This window comes from Mirounga angustirostris, unplaced genomic scaffold (genome assembly GCF_029215605.1).
Source record: "Mirounga angustirostris isolate CCGP_5_RB_7025 unplaced genomic scaffold, mMirAng1.0.hap1 SCAF_16, whole genome shotgun sequence".
Taxonomy (NCBI): Eukaryota; Metazoa; Chordata; class Mammalia; order Carnivora; family Phocidae; genus Mirounga; species Mirounga angustirostris.
The window spans coordinates 28819297-28841238 of record NW_026991724.1 but is presented as its reverse complement, the minus strand read 5'-3'; the positions used below and the strand labels follow the sequence as shown (position 1 = coordinate 28841238).

Here is a 21942-nt window from a genome sequence, read left to right as displayed (position 1 = left end):
GAGCTTTAATAGATTTATATCTATCACTCTTGTTGCATTTATAAGATCATTGAAATTCAAGACCGTCTCATTGATCCTGCAATGGGAGAGAGAGAGAGAGCGGCTTCCCACATGTGGCTTTTCCTGATAACCTGAGCTTTCTACCCTTTGAAGCGCCAGTACCTGTTACAGTGGGATCTCTTTATTTATTTATTTATTTTGGATAAAAATTTCCAAAATGTCACACGTGTTTTGCAGCTTTTCAAACAGACTTTCCTGAAACATAATTTAGTCTTTGTTGAGGGTCAGCCTATGGCGTTCTGCTCAATGAGAGGAGAGGGTCGATGCTGCAAGGACTCTGGCATTTACATGGGCTGGCTTCCCATGACACTTCCCTGTGGCTGCCGCCGCCGCCCCGACCTGGGACAGTTGCAGATCTCTGAGCACAGCCGCGTTCCCATCCCCAGCGATGGGCCAGAGCCTGCCGCCTCTGAGGGATGCTGGGAGAGTTCAGCACCTGCTACAGATTTAAAGTGTTCCCCATGGTGCTTGGGAGATAGTAAGCATTTTTTTTTAAAGCGTAGTTTAAAAAAATGGATAATAATATTAAAAAATAGATAATACAAATAAAATGAATAAGCAAAATGAAAATACAATAAAAAACTACAGTAAACTGAAAGAGCATCTCTATGATACAGACATGACATTGAAAGCTTTTTAGTAGGCATAATTAATTCCACCTACCCTAGACGGCCCCCAAGCTCCTTAGCTTCTGTTCCTGGTTTCCCTAACATTTCTTTGTCCGGTCCTGCTGTTCTCCCCTCTCCCTGGGCTCAGGGCCGACTTCAGGTCATATCTCTGCTAGTGTTTTGCTTCTCACATCCCGTGAGAATGAAAGCCACATCAGGCTGGACAGAGGTACTTTTGTAGCTGGAGCAGGTGAGTTCTAAGGCGTGGCTTTAGGTGGTTTTTTCTGAGCTGGGGGTGGAAACGTATGACCTGGGCATTATACTAGTCAGGATGGGCTAGGTTTTGCTGCAGGAACAGACAACTGCAGAATCTCCAGGGGCCTGACACCAAAAAAGTTTGTTTCTCATGCATTTCATGTGTTCCCTTGGGTGGCAGGAGGGCTCTACTCGATATGGTCATTCAGGGACCAGGCTGACAGAGGCTGTCTCAAAACATGCTTCCACAGTCCCAGGTAGAGAAAGGGGAAGTGGCAAATTGCTCAGTAGGTCTTACACATCTTGTAGGAAATCACCTATGTCTTAATGCTTACATATCATTGGTGATCATAAATAACATGGCCACATTTAACTTCTAGAAGGCAGACAATGCAATTCTGTTACAGGCTGGCAATGAGGATGAGGGAGAACTAGGTTATCCCATGCATGGCTTTGAGTTTATGTATTTTAGCTAATAAAAATCCTATTTTATATTTACTGTGGGCCAGTGCTGTGCTAAGTGTTTTACATGTAATACCTATTTTCCCCTTTATGCACATGACAAAATTAAAACTCAAACTACCTAAGTCACTTGTCCACAGCCTTAAAGATAGTAAAAACATGGCTAAACTGATCTTCAGAACTGGTCAGTCTGACACCAAAGCCCCATGTTCTTAACCAACTTTTTCTGAATCTCAAATACATTCTAAATTACTGAGGTCAATAAAAAACCTTGAAATGGGGTTGCCTGGCTGACTCAGTCAGTAGGAAGTGCAGCCCTTGATCTCGGGGTCCTGAGCTCAAGCCCCATGTTGGGCATGGAGGCTACTTATAATAAGAAAATAAAATAAAATAAAAAAGAACCTTGAAGTAGGTGACTTATATTGTTTCATCTGTGCAATTTATCCATCAAAGAACAGTGAAAATTTCCTTTGTTCCTTTTCTCTTCCCCATTGTCCTTCCACCAGAGGGACTGCTTTCATATATATATATATATATATCTCTCTTCATATATATATGGGAGTTAACAGAATATAGTTTGCATTATGTGCCACAGACCATTCTATTTGCTGTTATCAATATTGGGTTATAAGAAGAAGGGCCTTTACAGACTGGCAGAACTTGGATAACTAAGGCACAAACCCTAAAGAAGATTATGTATGAAAAAGGAGGAGGTTGGAAATGGGAAATGTGGGCTGGAAGGAGGAGCTAAGCTGGCTGGGAGAAAAGGAGGCAAATTAGGAGGGACCTTGAATATGAGGGAAAAATCAGGGTCCTATCCCATTAGCAAACAGATAAAGAAAGATACAAGGCATGTGCTTTTTCTTTCTTTTTCTACAGGTTTTAAAAATATAGAACATTTCAGATAATGTGAACTTTCTTTTGCCCTCCCACCCCAGCCCCTCCTGGTTGCCATAACCACTTCTTTCTCCCAAGAAAAATCTACTCTCATGATTTGGTGGGTAACATCCCAGTTCACATTTTTACATTTTTCTTCTATTGGCATGTAAGTTACGCATTCGATTTCTATCCTTACTTTAATATTCACACCAAAATTAAAGTCTAGAATTAATCAATATCACTTACCTCTTTTTAAATAATACATGCTTTAACTTGGCTCCGCTCTCCTATCATTCATGGTTTTATGACTTAGAAATTTATTTCTACCTTAGTTTTAAACTCATAAAGGAGACTTTTTTAAAAAAAGTTATATTTAAGTAATCTCTACAGCCAACCTGGGACTCGAACTCAGAACCTGGAGATCAAGAGTCGCAAGCTCTACCGACTGAGCCAGCCAGGCACCCCATTAAGGGCATTTTAAATTATACTACTGAGGGTTTATTTAGCTTTAGCCACACGTTTATCCATTCCTTAATCACTGTATTTTACTTCTTTTCCCTTTTTTTGCCAAAGTAAATCTTCATATACTACTCGACAAAGTATTATTTGCTAAAATAGTGTTACGATGTCTGGAGTTGACTTTCTTTTACTTTCACTCTGAGACAATAGTGTCTGTCAACATTTACATGCATTTTTCCTGTGCACATAGCCTTGCATTTAGAACACAACAGCTGTGTTCTGTCAGCTATTGTTACTTTTGAGAAGTATGCTCTTAGTAGTAGGTAATGTGTTTTTTTTTCTTTCTGTTAGTTTTTAAGGCTGATACTCTGCAGTTCAACTACTGTGTTTTTAAGATTTTTTTTTTAAAGATTTTATTTATTTGTTTGAGAGAGACAGACAGACAGAGATAGTGAGAGAGAGCACAAGCAGGGAGGAGAGGGAGAAGCAGACTCCCCACTGAGCAGGGAGCCAGACACAGGGCTCGATCCCAGGACCCTGGGATCATGACCTAAGCCGAAGGCAGATGCTTAACTGACTGAGCCACCCAGGTGCCCCTCAACTACTGTGTTTAAAAGTGGGTTTATTTCTAATTATACTTCATGATACCTGGCGTGCTTTTTAATTTGAAGATTCATGTCTTGGATAATGGCAATTCTTGACTATTATCTTTTTTTTTTTGCCTTTTACTCTATTTCTTTATCCATTTGGAACTCCTCAGAAACATGTAGGACCTTCTCATTTAATCAACTTTCATATTTTCTGTCTCTTTATCTTTTGTATTATAGTCTGGGTGATTTCCTCTGATCTGTCTTCCAGTTCGCTTATTCTCCCATCAGCCATATTTACTCACAGTCCAACTGGCCCCATTAGGTTTTCATTCCAATTTTTTTTTTTTTCATTTTTAAAATACCCCCCCCCCCCAACAAATCTGCCCATTTTCAAATAGTTTTATCCTTGGTTTGTGTTACCATTCCTTTTCTCATGTCTTGAAATGTTTTAAAATATTCATTTGAAAGCCTTTTTTGATTGTTGTTCTATTATTTCTAGTTCTTGAGATGCAAATTTTCCCATTTGTCCCCTCTATTGTGGTTGGCTTCCTTCTGTGGTTTCTTCTCTTTTCTCTTCTTTTTTTCTTTCTGTAAACTCTTCTTTATGGAGATGCCAGAGAAAGAGGAGTCTGTGGAAGTTTCATGTGTTCTAGAGCATCCCTGTGGAGCGTTTTTACATGTACCAATTCTGGATGAGATTTTAGGAGAATTCTTAGTTTGAGGTACCTGAGTAATGGTACCAGGCCTTACACCGTTTGTGACACAAGTCTCCATTTCTTTTGGATGATTTCTGTTATTTACATGGCCTAGGAAAATTATAAGCTTCCCTGCTATTCCCCGAGACTAGTGGATGGTTTCTCTAGTCCCTGACTCAGAGGATACTAGATAAGCTCTTCAGGACCCCTGGCTTCATGCAGGTAGCCTGGTTCTTGCTCCTGGAACTCATGAGGCCTACTTGGGCCTACACAATCCTGCTCACAGCACTTCAAACTTTAGCTGCTAAGGCCTCTCTGTTCTATTGATTCACATGGGAGTATTTTCATTTCACCTCCCTCTTGTCAGTGCAGCTGAGCATTCTGTCTGTTTCTGACACTTGTGGATGTTCTTTTCTTGGTTTTGAGCTTGAAATTGTATTAAGAATTGGGGAGGGGGGCATATGTTCACCCACATATTTATATATGTGTGAAGTGGAAGGATGTTGTTGTTGTTTTTGTTTGCTTATTTTATTTATTCATTCATTCATTCGTTTATTCATTTTTTTTATTTTTTTAAGATTTATTTATTTTAGAGAGAGAGCAGGGAGAAGGGCAGAGGGAGAGGGAGAGAAGCAGATTTCCTGCTGAGTACACAGCCAGACAGGGCTCAATCCCACAACCCTGAGATCATGACTTGGGCTGGAATCAAGAGTCGGACACTTAACAGACTGAGCCACCCACGCGACCCCTATTCATTCATTTATTCTTTGCATCAGTTCAGGTTGGTGCTATTGAAATGCAGCCCCAGAAAGAGAATTTTAAATGAAAATGCACGGAACTTGGCAACTGGTTTTGTGGAATTGACCTGTGGAATTCCCAATTCCCCCAAAAGATGCGATTCTGAGATAAGGACTAGAGAGCAGGTATTTAATATGGAAAATGAGGGAAACACTGGTAGGGAAGTGAAGAAGTTAGGCAGGAAAGGGAAAGTGGCCAATAAAGGGTGTTATCAAGCCAGTTATTATTCTGGGCTACTGGAACTTAATCCTTCTGGGGAAACTGGGAGTTCAGTTATCCTACCCAAGGGGTGAGAAATCTATGGTGTTTATACAACCTACTGTTGTCACTTGTTGAGGAATGCTTCCAAAAGGTAATCTGCCACCATATCTAGCCTGCCACATGGATGGGTTTAGCTCTATATTGATGAGCAATACATTATCCCAAAACTTAGTGACTTAATATAATGATACACATTTATTATCTCATATTGTTTGTGAGGGTTAGGGATTTGGGAATAGCTTAGCTGGTTAATTCTGGCTTGGGTTTCCTCTTGAGGTTGCAGTGAAGAAATCGGCAGGACTTTAGTTATCTGAAGACTTGACTAGGGGTGGAGGATCGAAGATAACCCACTCAACGTGGCTGGCCAGTTCCTCTCCACGTAGACCTTTCCACTGGACGACTCCAGGGTCCTCATGACATATGGCTTATGCCAGAGTGAGTGATCCAAGACAGAGCATGGTCACAGTGCCTTTTATGACCTAGTTTTCAAAATCACATTGTCATTTCCACCACATTCCATTTGATAGAAGAGAGTCAAGTCATAAAGTCTGGCCCACATTCAAGAGGAGAGGAGGGAGGAGTGTCAAAAGATCTGTAAACATATTTTTAAGCCATCACAACAGGCAAAGCGGACTTTGGCAGCCAGAGACGGCCCTCAGGCAAAGAAATGCAGGTGCTTCTGGAAGTCAGGCAGGCTGAAGTGGGTTAAGAGCAAAGAGGAATGGGTAGGGCACCAGTAGCGCCCTCTATAGGAATAAGTAAAGATGAGACCAACCCATTTTTAAGGCATGAGGAAATTGACCTGTTTGATGAGAAGTTAACAAAGTGACATTGCAAAGGACATGGAGACAAAGAGGGGGTGAAGATTTGGGACCTTTTAAGGATCAGTCTGCTGTGACCACTAAGAAAGAAAAAAAATTGTCGGTTAGATTATGATTCCCCATTGACTGTAGGATGTGTCCCAGGTTCAGAGGCATGAGTATAAGAGAAAAGAAAAGACATCTTAGAATCAACAAATATAGTAGTTGCACAAAGAATTTCAGAGTTTTACATACACAATTGTTGCAAAAAAAAAAACAAACCAAAAACCTAAACTTTACCTTTCATCTTCTATAGATACCATTAAATATTAAGCATAGTCAGTAGTATGATATGGAGTTGTAGGTTTGGGTGCTTATAGGGTCATATGTCAAAATTTGAATGAGTCACATTTTAGTCTGTCCGAACTTCAATCTTCGCAGCTGCAAAATGGGGATAAAGTACTGCTTTGCCTCTCTTACAGATAAATTAAAAATGAATTCAAAATAGTCTTAAAATTAAAATGTTATCAAGATGTGGGGTACGGATGCCTATGATGCATGTTCAGAAGCAGCCAGAAAACTCACAGGGAGCATGGAAAAAAAATGAACATTCTCTCTTTGGAAGCTCCAGGAAAAAAAAGAAGCTACTCCTTCCTTATCCTGCTAGCCAAACTGGAATGATTCCTGCATTTTATTTTATTTTTATTTTTTTAAGATTTTATTTATTTATTTGTCAGAGAGAGCACAAGCGGGGAAAGCGGCCAGCAGAGGGAGAAGCAGACTCCCCACGGAGCAAGGACCCTGATGTGGGACTCGATCCCAGGACCCTGGGATCATGACCTGAGCTGAAGGCAGTCACTTAACCGACTGAGCCACCCGGTCATCCCTGATTCCTGCATTTTAAAGAAATTTTTCTGCTTAAAGACAACATGGGGAAAAATGAGAGATGGCAGTTGGGGAGGCGGTTGGTGGTTGAGGGTAGTCCTCCACAAGCAGTTCCTGCACAGAGATGAATTGAAGGGGAAAAAAAATAAATAAATAACCCAGTGGGTCATTTTCAAATACAGGCTCAGGAGAGCCACGTACTCATTGGCTGGAGCTAGCAAACCTGGTTATTGTTCACACACGGTTGTTTCCTAACGGTGTCTGCAGGAGCCGAAACAGAGACAGAACTTGGGGCTTTCAACCAGAAAAACCCAGGCTGCCACTTGGGGAGCAGAAAGCTCCCGATATAAAGAAATGACACACACCTGAGCAGGTCTGATATATATTCCTTTCTGCAGAGGGCAGTGGAATACATTCCCAGGCCATTCATCATGTTGCTAAAATTAGATCCTGCTTAGAAGGAATGATCTATTACTGATTACATAATAAAGATAGCTATATTTCTCATGAGAAACAGAAGGGAGAGATATATTTAGGCGTAGGGCAAATATATCCTTGATATGAAAAATGGATTCATTAAGTATTTAATCTTTATACCATTCCTGTGAAATAAATGCACACATACATCACACGTGTTTTAAAGTGACTTGATAATTCATATTGTTACACTTGAGAAAAATCCTGGCGCTCTATCGAGAAGTCATGTCAGGAGTCAGAGAATGCGGGCCGAGGCCTGCCCTCCACCGACGTCTGAACGAGGCAGCTTGGATGCACTTTCAAAGCCAAGTGAACCATCCCATGTGCACGGAGCGGGGGAGTTGTGGATCTGCTCTGCGATTTCATCTTGTTTGCACAGGGGGCCTTTCCTGAAGTAGATGCCACGTACATTTCTAAGGGTCACAGGCATGGCAGCTGAGACGATCCTAGGTACCGAAAGGCCTCTGTTAATGGAGTAAACCTTATTTTCCCCTTTTCAAAAATAACCCTCTTCCCTCTCTGTCTCATTCCATTTCCCTCCTCCTAGATCCTTACCACAAAGGGCAACCCTGGCGTTTCTGAAAACCTGTAGAGGCATTTCCAGATAGCCTGGTGGTGATATTCCAACCTAAAACAAACACGAGTGTGTTTGACTGGAGTTTAAACAAACACACAGATTTGTAGCACCTCAGGTGTCAAAGATCAGTAAAAACAAATCTGGATGGAATGAAAGAAGGACATAATTCTAAGAATAATAGCTTTGAATAGTAGATTGACCTAACTAAAGATTATTTTAAAGAGATTATAGTGAGGCGAAAAGCACGAACAGGCTAGGAGTTAAGAGCTCACTCCTTGTATGTTTATGTTGGGGGAAAAGAAACACATATTTTGAAGGCAAGATGGGCTTGGGTTCTGGTCCCAGCTCTGACATCTACCAGCTAGGGGATCTTTAGGCAAGTGACTTAACCTATTTGGAGCTCTCCTTCATCTCTAATAGAAAAATGAAAATCTTGTAGCCAGATGGTCCTACACGTTGCCTGCACGCACAGTACTGAGTAAAATGCCAAATTCTCCATTCCCTAGCCTCCACCCACTTAGATGAGCACAGGAAGGTAAGGCCAGAATCTCTTTCGCTCTCTCGGTGAAGAAAAATACCACTCCCTCTACTGTACCAGGCAAGAGGGAAACGTTAAAGTTCTAGAGAATCTGCAGGAGCACATTCATGGGGAAAGTCCTCAAAGGAGTTAGGATAAGCTAGGCTCTGCTGCCACCGAAACCATCCCCTGCCGCTCCGTGGCTTAACACAATCAAGATTCGTATCTCTTTCATGCTATCCTTCCAGTGGGGGTCAGCAGGTGGCGGAGCTCTATGGACTCACTCAGGGACCCAAGGCTCCACTGTCCTCCACTGAATGACAATCAGGCACCTCTACCCAGCCACCATCAGATGAATGGCTCTTGATTGCGTCCACAAGGAAGTGATAGGTGACACTTCCTCTCACATTTCAAAGGGTCAGGGAAATGCAATCCCCCCAGGTGCTCAGGGAAGAGGAGATTCCGAGCTGAAGCCCCTTGTGCCGGAAGCCAAGTGATGAACCCAGGGCACCTGGGGCACCACTGGGTCGACACAGGTTTCCAAGAACCCAGCTGTGGTTGCAGGAGCCCCGGCTTCCCTGCTTCCCTGGGAGAAGGCAGCTTTGCAGTGGGGACCTACCCGTCCTGGGGGGATCTAAGCCAATCCCATTCTCTCCTCTGGCTCATGCCTGCGAGTAGCACCCCGAGGTTTCCACTAGTGACCTATCTAAAGAGTGTGCGCACCTTTCTCGTGCGACGCTGAGTTGCCACATTTTTGGACACTCCACGACAATGTAATCACCACTGTTATTTTGTCACACCTTATTTTCATCTCAGATCAAAGTGAACTCCCTGTGTAGCTGACGTTCCTACGATGTCTGTTTCTTTCCAGAAATGCTCCATGAGTACCTCCTCTGTTGGTCTCCCACCGTGGTTGACTGATTGCACTAATGGTCCCCATTCTTCACACCCCCTGACCTTGCTGTGCGACTTTGCTAAAGAGGTGAACTCATGGGGCGCCTGGGTGTCTCAGATGGTTAAGCAACTGCCTTCGGCTCAGGTCATGATCCTGGAGTCCCGGGATCGAGTCCCGCGTCGGGCTCCCTGCTCGGCGGGGGGTCTGCTTCTCCCTCTGACCTTCCCCCCTCTCATGTGCTCTCTCTCATTCTCTCTCTCTGAAATAAATAAATAAAATCTTTAAAAAAAAAAAAAAACTCTGGAGCTGATGGGGCGCCTGGGTGGCTCAGTCGGTTAAGCGACTGCCTTCGGCTCAGGTCATGATCCTGGAGTCCCGGGATCGAGTCCCACATTGGGCTCCCTGCTCGGCGGGGAGCCTGCTTCTCCCTCTGACCCTTCCCCCTCTCATGTGCTCTCTGTCTCTCATTCTCTGTCTCAAATAAATAAATAAAATCTTTAAAAAAAAAAAAAGAGGTGAATTCATTTCTTCATGAACTCAAAGGTCCTGTTCGAGGAGATTGACCTGTCAGGGGATTTGGCAGCAGTAGGCTTTGCCAGCCTGTGATGAGTCACGAGGGACTCCTCTCTGATTCGGGGGTTTCAACCCATTTGAAGCAGGACCCCAGCTGGTGGCTTGGGGGGCGGGGAACAGGCCCTGACTCCAAGAAGAAGAGGTTGGCAGGAGTAAAGCCAAGAGTGGTCAGGCACAGGCAAGCGGGCTGAGGTTTGGGCTGAGAGACCAGGAGGGCAGCTGAAGAACAATCAGGAAACTGAAGACCAAGACCAAGGGGAGGGTGCAGGGGCAGCCCCACTAGGCTCCTTGGGCACTGTGTTGAAGATAGTGAGACTAGTTCCAGAAACCACAGACAGGTGGAGAGAGGGATGCTGAGGTGAATGAGAATCAGGCACCTCTACCCGGTGGCCTGGGGGGAAGCAGAGGCTGACAACAGTTGCTCACTTTCCTCAAGAAGAGATGTTAGCTGCCTGCTGACCTGCAGTGGTTCTCATCCCTCACTGTAAATCAGGAAGACATAATGGTGCCTGAGCTCACCCCCCACCCCCAGGATCCGGGTTTGATTGGTCCTCATTGGTAGGATATGACATTATTAATAAGGTGCAGCCTGAGTTGAGAACCACTTAACCAGTCTGCCTGTCCCCCGGCCCCCTGCCCCAGTACAGGCCTCTGCCCTGATCTTTCCTTCTTTCTTTTTTTTTTTTTAAAGATTTTATTTATTTGACAGAGAGACACAGCGAGAGAGGGAACACAAGCAGGGGGAGTGGGAGAGGGAGAAGCAGGCTTCCCGCCGAGCAGGGAGCCTGATGCGGGGCTCGATCCCAGGACCCTGGGATCATGACCTGAGCCGAAGGCAGACGCTTAACGACTGAGCCACCCAGGCACCCCTCCTTTTTTTTTTTAAGATTTATTTATTTATTTTGGGGGGTGCAGGAGCAGAGGGAGAGGGAGAGAGAAACTCAAGCAGACTTCCGTGCTGAGCACAGAGCCTGACGTGGAGCTTGATCTCATGACCCTAAGATCACGACCTGAGCGGAAACCAAGAGTTGGACTCTTAACCGACTGAGCCACCCAGGTGCCCCTGCCCTGATCTTTCTAACCACACTCGAGTGAAGCACTCCTGCCTATAAGTTTTAAAGGAAAAAATTAATATTCACACACATGCTTACAAGGATGAGAAAATATATTTTTTAGAATAATTTTTAATCCTCTGATTACACATACAAGTTGTTTAGAACCTGTAAGTTGACCAAATATAAGCATTTGCCCCAGCCACACATTTGCATGCCCTCCTCAGTAATGATCTGGGTCCTTAAAAAGACGGGGAATGTATTGTAAGCCCTCAGAATACTTTACACTAAAGAGATTCCTTAAAAGATGAATTTTAAAGCAGGCTGTGGCCATTTAAAAATGACACAATAGGGGTGCCTGGGTAGCTCAGTTGGTTAAGTGTCTGCCTTCGACGCAGGTCATGATCCCAGGGTCCTGGGATTGAGCTCCACATCGGGCTCCCTGCTCAGCAGCCAGCCTGCTTCTCCCTCTCCCGCTCCCCCTGCTTGTGTTCCCTCTCTCGCTGTGTCTCTCTGTCAAATAAACAAAATCTTTAAAAAAAAAAATGACACGATAGTGGCTCATCAACATATTTTTTAAATCTATTCTCACCAAACCCTGGAACTCTAGGGTTCTTAACACAAAGTACCATGTGCTAAAGAGAAAATAAAAGACATGTCAGGATACACCCCGGACAGGGGGTTCTTTGGGATCTGGGGCTGGGGCAGGCCTCTTGGAGAAGGTGCCTCTTGATTTCAGGCCTGAAGACACTGAAGTTGGCAGTTACGTGACCATCTAGGGAAAAGATATCCAGGTGGAGGGAATTGTCAGCAAGAAACCTCTGCAGAAGATTCTTTTTTTTTTTTTTTTAAGATTTTATTTATTTATTTGACAGAGAGAGACACAGTGAGAGAGGGAACACAAGCAGGGGGAGTGGGAAAGGGAGAAGCAGGCTTCCCGCCGAGCAGGGAGCCCGATGTGGGGCTCGATCCCAGGACCCTGGGATCATGACCTGAGCTGAAGGCAGACGCTTAATGACTGAGCCATCCAGGTGCTTCATGCAGAGTATTCTTGCCTGAAGATCAATGAAAGAAGGACATAGTGTGGCTACTTGAGGTGATGCTCAGCAAAGTCATTTCCTCATCTGAAATGTTGAGTTCCCCAACCATCTGAAGGGCAGAGAGTGAATACCACAAAATAAATGAGGAATAGGAGCTCAATATATTCTTAAAGCCCCACGAATAAGCACAGCTGGTGTTGTAGACAGTATTCTGGGGATGGTATTATCCTCTTTTGCATAACGTTTATAAAGAACAGAGACCGGCATGGCCCTAGTCAGTTTTCCCTATGAGTGATACGAAATAATCTTTTATTAATCTTATTTAAAATTTGTTACCATTGTACATGATCTCAGAAGACCAAGTGGAGAACATATTATACAAATCAAAGGAATAAATGAATATGAGAGAAAAGACAATTATATGCCCAAATAAAAATTTCTGCCCATTCTGTTACACTATAAAGCATTTTGTAAATGTAAATATTGTACATAAATATTGAATAAATATATTAATATAATCTTCCTCTGGGTTTTTTTAAATAAGACTCTCAGTGGGCAAAGAGTTATCATTTCATATTGAAAAGTTCTCTCAGGCCTCTGTTTTCCAGCCTCTAGCAGTTACCACAGGGGAGCCATTATCTTGGGGAAGACAATGAAGGTGATAGTTGAAAGCATTGAGTTGTGAGTAGACAGAACTAAGTTCAGGTCCCCACTTGGCCATTTAATAGCTATGTGACCTTGGACAAAGTAGATCATCTATCCAAGCCCTTGTTTTGAAATGTGCCAAGTGTTAACATTTCTTCCCAATTCAAATTATTGTTGTTGGAATAAAGTGAGATTATTTTGAGAATGAATGTAGCACAGTGCCTGTGACATCCTCATGCCCGTGATTACTACGTCATCTCAGCAGAGGGCATGGGTGTGCACAAGGATCACATACCTGAGTACTTGGAAATACACAAGACAGGCTCAGCATAGACTGGGACATGGTAGCTGCCCTCACACCAGAAGACTTGGCATGCTCAACAGCTCTTCAGGGCTTTATCAGTCAACCCTCTCTGAAGAATCCAGAAGGGAGAAGATCAGCCTGTTGCCAACCGGTTGTACCTAGAGGCTAGCCACTTTAGCTTCTAATTCCTCATTAAGGAATTTGACAATAATCTTAAGAATGTCCATTTCTGGACAGAATTTCTGTCACCTGGAGACTCAAAGGATGCTGCCAATCCATATAAATAGGAAGCCAACTATACAGTAATTATTGACTTTGGAGAACTGTAAAGATTAATGTTATTCATGATGGTGAAAGATATTCCATTTTAGGCATATTTCCTGTGCTGCCACAGGGGGATCAACATATTTTCTCTCTTTTCCATTCAAAACAAAGACCGTGCATTAGCTAGAAATAGTGGGATTTATTCTAGGTAACAACCTGGAATATAAATTGAGGATGAAAAGGATACTACAATCAGGAAGCATCCACCAAGATGCTGGTAAGGTTACACCTTCTGGAGTTCCACCGCTCTCTGTCCTAAGATTGATTCTGCTTAACAGCTTTCAACCTTCCATGGAGTAACTGATTAAAATAACCACAGCCTCATGCTTCATCGTCTAACCAAAGGGTGTGGATGTTTCCTTACTGGCATCATCAAAGATCTGGGGTATCCAGAAGAAAACCTTCATTTCCTGTTAGATCAAAAAGAGAATGAGGTTTAAAAAATGGGCTGCTACTACCAATTATGAAATCATTTTATAAACACAAATGCTTAAGGGCCTAACATGTTTGCAAGCACATTTCATAATCAAAATAGATGGATTCTGTAGGACAAACAGCCTGCTAAAGTTTCATGGAAAAAAGGAATGAACCGAGGGTGAGGACTTGGGTTCAAGTCTGAGGTCAATTATGGAGCAGCCGAGTGGCCTTGGGCCTAGTCACTTCACTTCTCAGAATGTATTGACTCATCTATAAAATGAGAGTGGTGATATTTATGTCAGGTTCCTCATAGCATTATGATGGAAATTAAAACAGATAGTGTGTGTGGAGATACTTTGAAAACTGTAGGAAGAACTGCTGTGTAAATGGTATTGTTATTACCGATTTCTAAGAATTATTGAACACCATATCCTTAGACCATATCAGCAAGCTGACACCTGACAAATGAGAACTCATTACTGTGTCATATCCCATTGTCTGTGGCTGTTTTCATCCTCAGCTGATAGGGGGGCCTATGTTGCCTTGTCAGCATAAATCCTTGGTAGAGGGCATTTCTCTAGAAGTGGAAAGGATTTCTAGCTCCCATCCCATCCCCTACCTTTCCACACACCCATAAGGCCAAATAAAGGTCACTCAAAATTCCTAAAGCAAGAAAAAAGGAACATAGGAAGGATATAGACTCCTCTGTTTTAGGTTTCCCCATTTTTATTAAGATTCTCTAGAGATCCAAATGGCCACAGCCTCAACTCCTGAAATCTCTGTGTAACAATAACTCGTTATTTACCATTTGTTGAGCACATAAGGTTGTTGGTCACGAAATAAGCTCTTGATGTGGAACATCTTACTTAATCATTACAACAAACATGAAATACTGTTACTGCCCCACATTGAAAAATTGGAAGATGAAGACTTGCAGAGGCTGGGCAACTTTCCTGAGGTTACATAGCTAGCTTGTAAGTGGCGGGGTTGGTACTAGATCCCAGGTCTGCATGGTTCCAAAGTGGATGGTCTGACCACTGCATTGTCAAGTTTTTCCTAAAAAACTGTTCTATGGTTACTGTTAGTTTTGTCTGGAATTTCCTCCTGGATAGGTTGTTATATAGACTTCCTCCAGCATCAAACCAGATACTGTCAAATGATTCATTTTTGCATCCAACAAATATTTATTGAGTGCCGGCTAGCAGCCAGTTATAGCACTGCAGAGGGGAGACATGACTATAAACAAATACAGCCCCTTGATCCTATAGCGTGTCCTTTCTCCCCGAGATATGTTGGTTCACATTGCATTAGAAAAATCTCTTCAAATCAAATTACAAACTCATGAGGATTACTGTTTATAAGAAGGTTCAGTTTAGGATTCCTTTCATTTCATTCATTCAATCAGTGAAACAACAAATATTAGTTTGGTGCCTCTTAAGAGTCAGATATTGTGCCAGCCAATCTAAAGATAATATTGTATCAATTACACGCTTTATTTACTCACAGTTATTCCAGAAATACTAGGGAACACCACTAATACATGTTAATTCTCAGTTAACCATCTTGATGGGGAAAGGAAGATAGTGGGATAAAAAGTGTGTGCGCACGTGTGTGTGTGTGTGTGTGTGTGTGTATATCTCTTCCAGGTGATACATATCTGGACCAAGAAGTTGAGTGTGACCAAGAATTTGGGACTCTTTCCACTTTAAGCTTTTATAAAGAACTTCTGGGTTTTTGAACAATCCTCTTACTTTGTTCTGCAGAAGAAGTATTTATAAACAGTACAACAGCTAAGAATTTGGGACAAAAAGAAGCAAAAGGAAAAGCGAAAATCTCCATGGGTAATCCAGGGGCTTTTGAATAATCATCATTGGTTTTAATGTGTTTTCCATGGTTTCTGAGCACCTGGATCATATCAAGCTTTCTTTTTTTTTCTGAATGGTGATACCACTCTGGACCATAAAACTTATTTTCACGTTTTGGGGAGCCTTTTCTTTGGAGAAATGTAAACTCCCTGAAGGAAATAGCCCTGCTGTATTCTTTATACCACCACAGTGAACAAAATTATTTGGGGCACATAATAGGCATTAAATATGTACTTGCTGATAAATAGTTTAAGATTCTTGGAGAGTAATAGTAACACATGAAGAATTCCAGAGACCAAAAGCAAAGATATTACCTAAAAGCATTTATCTTCCCATTTGCTAAAGGCACTCAGCATAGAGTGGTTAAGAAACCAAATTCCGTCATTTTCTATTTCTGCATCTTTGGGCAAATTACTTAATCTAATTGTACCTCAGTTTATTCTCAACTTTAAAACTAAGGATAATAAGATTGTCTATACTGTAAAGTCACTGTGAGGATTAAATCAGTTAGTACGAGAGTGGCGCTTAATAACACCAGCACAGAGAATTATGATAAATGTTAGAGATCGTTATTTGTGATTCTTTTCTCTTATTTCTGAGAATGCGAAGTCTTTCAAAATGAGAAGATAAGCTATAACACATTAGTTCATTCCAAAGATAATGGAAAATGTAGTCCTTATCACCACTTAAGCTTAATTTAAATAACGAAATTCAAAGTTGACTTCCTGGTAAAGATGCAGATTCCACACATGCATCTACTTTCACTCAACTTCCTAAAGTAGCAGAAAACAATCTTTTAAAGGGATGCACCCACAAGGATTTGGAGAAGAAGAGGAGACAACAGCAACAAAATTTCTTTAGTCAGCCTCACACATATGGAAACTAGATTCATAACAGTTCTGGCACTGATTTGCGAAACAGTGGGGAAGGATGGAGTGTGGAGGAAAAAACACAGCAGAGCATCCAAGAGATATGTAGATAAAAGATCTAACTAAGTGTGATTAGCATGCCAGGAAGAAATGATAAGAAGAAATAATATGCAAGAAACTTCTAAAATGAATGACAGATACCAAAGAACCATTCCAAGACACTCAAAGAACACCAAGCAGAATAAATGCTCCCCTTCCACAAGAACCCCCACACCAAAGGCATATTATATTCAAACTGCGGAAAACCAGGGACAAAGGGAAAATTAGGAAGGCAGGACAAAAAGAACATTCCATGTAGCAGAATACAAATGAAAGATAAGAATCCACAGACCTCTATTCAGAAACCATGCAACCCAGAAGATAATGGGTGATGTTTCTGTGAGTGAACAACAACAAAAATCTGTCAAATCATAATCCTATACCCAGCAAAAATGTTTTTCAAAAAAAAAAAAAAAGGCGAAATAAAGACTCTGCCAAACCCAAACCCAAACCAAATCTGAGTGAATTAATTGCCCGCAGACCCACGCTGTAATGGAAGGTTAGAGAAAGTGCTTCAGGCAGAAGGAATCCAATAGCAGACAAACTGGAATCTACACAAAGAAAATGAGAGCACCAGAAATGACATAACTAAAGGTAAACAAAGTTCAACATTCATTTTGTACTGTTTTTAACTGCTCTGAAAAATAACTGTCTACAGCAAAGATAGTAGTCTTGTGGTTTTATGGCGTATGTAAGAGTAAATATGCGGCAGCAATAGAACAAGAAGGTGAGCAAGACATTGGGGATGGTTTGGTCTCCTTACACTAGTCGTAAAACAAAAGATTATTTGAAAGTAGACTTCAATTACATAAGACATATATAGTAAACTCTAAGGTAACTACTGAATTTTTTTTTCAGAAGAGGTGTCCATGATCATCCAATGGGGGTAATAACATTGAATCATAAACAGGGCTCAATTAAGCAAAAAGGAGGCAAGCAGAAAGGAAAAGAGACACAAAGAACAAATGGAACAAATAGAAAACAGCTGGTTAGATGATAGGTTTTAATTCAATAGTCGCATTCAATGTAAACCACGCTATTTAAAATTTAGATTGTTAAGTTAGATAAAAAATCAAGAGCCCACTATCCATTGCCTCTAGAACTACCACCTTAAATAGAAAGACACAAGCTGGGATGAAAAAGACATGCTGTGTAGACACTACTCAAAGGAAAGCTGAAGTAGCTTTATTAAATAGCAAAGATGGCTTCAGGAGCACCTGGCTGGCTCAGTCGGTTAAGCATCTGACTTCAGCTCAGGTCATGATCTCAGGGTCTTGGGATGGAGCCCCGGGTTGGGGTCTCTCCTCAGGGGGGAGTCTGCTTCTCTCTCACCCTCCGCCATTCCTCCCACTCGTGCTCTCTCTCTCTCTCAAATAGATAATAAAATTTTTTTTAAAAGTTAGCTTCAGACAAGAAACATTACCGGTAAATAAAGGGGCTTATTACATAATGAAAAGGGCTTCAACTCTCCAAAAAGAGAAAAGCATTGATAATTTTTTGCCTACAAATTCAAAGCTTAGCGAAATGGTTAAATGCCTGGAAAAGCACATCTTACCAACATTAGCACAAGAAGAAACGGAAAAATGCAAATAGCCTTCAATCTATTTTCAAATAAAATTCATAATTAAAAATCTTTCGACAAGGCAAACCCCGGGCCCAGACAGCTTTACTCACAAATCCTATCAAAGTTTTAAGGAAAACACCAATACCAGTTTAATCCCAAACTCTGAGAAAATAGGAGATGTTTTTCAAGTTGGTTTATGAGGCCAGTATGACCCTGTTACTGAAACCTGACAAAGACATTACAAGAAAAGAAAATCAGAGACCAAGATGATGCATGAATAAAGATATACAAAGTCCTTGATAAAATATTTTAAAAATCAAATTCAACATTATGTGACTGGGATAAATGTTACTAATAAGTGGAACTTAGGTCAGGATTACAAGGTTGGTATTACATTTTAAAATCAATAGTTGGAGTTCACCACATTAATAGAATCAAAGAGAAAAAAAATATTTCGATGCAAAAATTTTGACAAAATTCCACACTGGTTCATGAAAACAAAACTCTCAAAAAACTGGGGGGAAAAAAGGAATTTCATTAGCCTGATAATGGGCATATACAAAAGAACGACAGTTAATGTCATAGTCAATGGTGAAATATTGAATGCTTCTTAGTTCAGGAACAAGATAGTCACTCCATTTCCACTCAGTAATATACTGAAAGTGCTAGCTAGTCCAACAATGTGAGAAAAATGTAAAGGGATACAAATTAAGAAGAAGCAAAATGTCTTTTTCACAGTTGACATGATCGTATATATAAAACATTCTAAGAAATCTACCCCAGAAAGCTTCTAGAACTGGAAAGTGAATTTGGCAAAGTCCTAGGAATCAAGGTCAATATATAAAATGTAATTATATTTCAATTTTTTACCAGCAATTAGAAGATAAGTCAGAAAGCAATTTATTTACAATCACAGGAAGAACATGAACTACTCAAAAATAAATGTAAGGACATATATGCAAGATTCATATTCCAAAACCTACTCCATATTGCAGAAAGATATCAAATAAAAATATAAGCCATGTGACATGCTTAGAGATTGGGCAAGTTAATATTGCTGAAGTGTCAGTTCTCCCCATATTGAGCTATAGATTCAGTGCGATCCCAATCAAAATTTCATGAAGGTTTTAATAGAAATTAACAAACCGATCGCAAATGGCTATGAAAATGCAAAAGAGGAAGAAAAGGAAAAAGAACCTCTCACAGAAGAACACATTTAGAAGATTTACACTGCGTGCTTTCCAGACTTACTTTAAAACCACAATAATTAAGACACTGCTGTTTGCATCAAGCTAGATAAACAAGTCAATGAAGCAGAATAAAGGCCTGAAAGAGATCCACACATATATGGTCAGTTGATTTTCAACAAAGGCGCGTGCGCCCACACACGCGTGCGCGCACCCACACGCACACACACACGCAACGGGGACAGGAAAAATTTTGCAACAAATCACACTAGAATAATCATCTATCTGTTAAAAAATTACAAAAAAAGAAAAAAGAACCACCTCACTACCTCACGCCATACACAAAGCTTAGGCTGTGAGAGGTCTTAATGTAAAAATCTGAAACCATAATGCTTCAGTGTTTTCTGAAAGAAAACATAGGAGAGTATCAATATGATCTAGAGGTTGGCAAAGATTTCTTTGACAGGATACAAAAAGCACTCATCATAAAAAAAAAAATCACAAATGGGACATACTCCAAATTTTAAATTTGTGCTCTTCCAACAACACCATTAAGATAAGACGAAACACAGATGGGGAGAAATATTCGCAAAGCCTATTTCTGACAAAGGCCTTGTTATTTAGAAATACAAGAACTTCTGCCACTCAGTACTAAAGAGACAAGTCGACAGCAAAATCCTGGAAACAATGGAACAACAATTAGCAAGTCCATTTGTAAACAAATGGTAGTAAACTCCCACAGTGGAAATATTACTCGGTAGTTAGAAGGAATAGATTTCTGCACGAATCTTAAAAACATCCTTTTGAGTAAAAGCAGCCAGTTGCAAAGAAGTACCTACTGTATGATGCCATATAGGAAGTTCTAGAGAAGCTAAGTGTAATCTATGATGATAGAATAAAAGCAATTGCTTCTTGGAGGGGTACTGTTCCAGGGAACTCTCTGGGGTGATGGGAACATTCCACAGCTGGACTGGTGTACAGTTATGTGGGTGTATTTATTTGTTAAAACTCATTGAGCTGTACATTTCAAATCTGTGCATGTCATTGTATATAATTACACCTTGACTTTAAAAAAAAAAAAGGAGTAATTAAAAAAAAAATACCTTAATGGTAAGTGAAAGGAGCAAGTCACAACAATCTGATTCCATTTATAGAACAATTCAAAAATAGGCAAAGCAAAACAGGCTATTTCTCACTGTGAAATTAATTTCGAAGCAATCTGCCACCAGAGCTGGAAGTGGTCGTCTCTGGGGAAGGGGGAGATGGGGAGACCGCTATTTTTCTTCGCAAAACTTAGAACTATTTGACGCTTTAAAAATCTGTGCCTCTATAACTCAGTACAAATAAAGACCAAAAGAAAATATATATATATATATATCATACCCATTTGCAGCCTGGTGATATTAGCTTCCACAGAGAATTGTTGACATTCATTTCAGCTAGAAAATTGTTTCTGGTGGGTGAATCATGCAGAAACTTTCGGCCCTTAAGTCCATTTGCTGTTGGTTGTATAATATGGGCCACCTTGTTACCAGTCAAGCATGAAAGACGGGGGGGTGGGGGGGCTCTGCACATCAAGTGTGACAATACGCTGCAAAAAGTGTGCCTTAAATTAGAATATGGGTGCAGAACGGTGACAGGAAACCGCTCTGTGCTCCCTAATTACAAAGTCTCACTCCCACCACACTGACACAAATGTTAAGTCAAATTAAATATTGTCTAATTAACTAGCATACACAAGACTTCAAGACCGGTGACTAGGTATTATTCGGCTTAGAACATGAAATGCCAGGACTTGCAAAGTCTCCGCCAACCCCAGATCTGCTAGCTCAGCCAGCTGCGACAAGGTTAGGCCATTTTGTTTTCACACGTCTCTCCTTCAGGGCTCTGCTTGTAATATTTACAGAAAAAGGCAATGCTGGTAAACAGTTTCACACAATGAGGTGTGAGAGTGGATAGGGGCCTATTCAAGCTCTGAACTCCCCTGATGAGCTGCCAAAAGTTGTTATGAATGGCCCAGCTGACAGGGTGATGACTGATAAAGCAAAAACAAACAGCTCGGGTAATTCATGAAAACACACAGCACCAAGACAACTCAAAGTGGCGAGTGACAGTTAAGATAATGGAATTTTGGAAGCTTTTCTTCAGGGGTCCTTGCCATACAATTATTCTGTTAATAGATTCTCCCTTAATGTGGCTGGATCTTCAACTTTTTTTTTTTTCCCCCACCAAATAATATTTATTATGACTGCTGGCATAGAAGCACGGACCCTGGCCTTTCAAACAATGGTCAGTTTCTCCTACAAAAACCAGAGCAGGATGAATTTTTTTAGTTGAAACCCGTGTCTGCTGTTTTAAAGAAATAAAATATCCTATTTCCGTTCCTGTTACTAGAAACATCTCGAAGCATTCTTCCCTCATCTCTTTCATTTATAAACCGCTTGCCGCAAACCTTTGATTAGAAAATAAATATTGGTTTGCACACTCAACTGCTAATATTTTAAAGGAGGACAATTTAAATGTGGTCGAAGTCAGTTTCCAATGCACATAGCCTCTTTGGGGTTCATTCCCTTACATCAGGCGTGACCAAGCAAAAAAGTATCAATTTGTCAATGTTTTGCCTTTGGGCCCAATGGTTTGTCACGAAGTACACTGTGGTTTCTGTAACAATGAATGGCCTATTTCTCAATTAATGTTTTAGAAAACAGAAATATGAAGACATACGTGAAGCGTGTGTTTGCGTGCATATAAATACTATCAGATCATGTGCCCGGAGAAAGAACGA

At 41.1% G+C, this 21942-nt stretch overlaps 1 long non-coding RNA gene across 2 annotated transcripts; it reads right to left on the bottom strand.

Annotated features, from left to right (window-relative positions):
• Positions 1 to 4725: 4725 nt before the first annotated feature.
• On the bottom strand, positions 4726 to 14257 carry LOC135362820 (uncharacterized). 2 transcript variants are annotated; one of them, XR_010408077.1, is made up of 3 exons: positions 13344 to 14257; positions 12824 to 13013; positions 4726 to 7675 (listed from the first exon to the last, which is right to left on the bottom strand). It is a non-coding gene; the product is annotated as an uncharacterized LOC135362820 (long non-coding RNA). The 2 variants fall into 2 exon arrangements; XR_010408076.1 differs by lacking the exon at positions 4726 to 7675 and adding an exon at positions 11408 to 11992 and having other exon boundaries at positions 13344 to 14249.
• Between the last annotated feature and the right edge of the window lie 7685 nt (positions 14258 to 21942).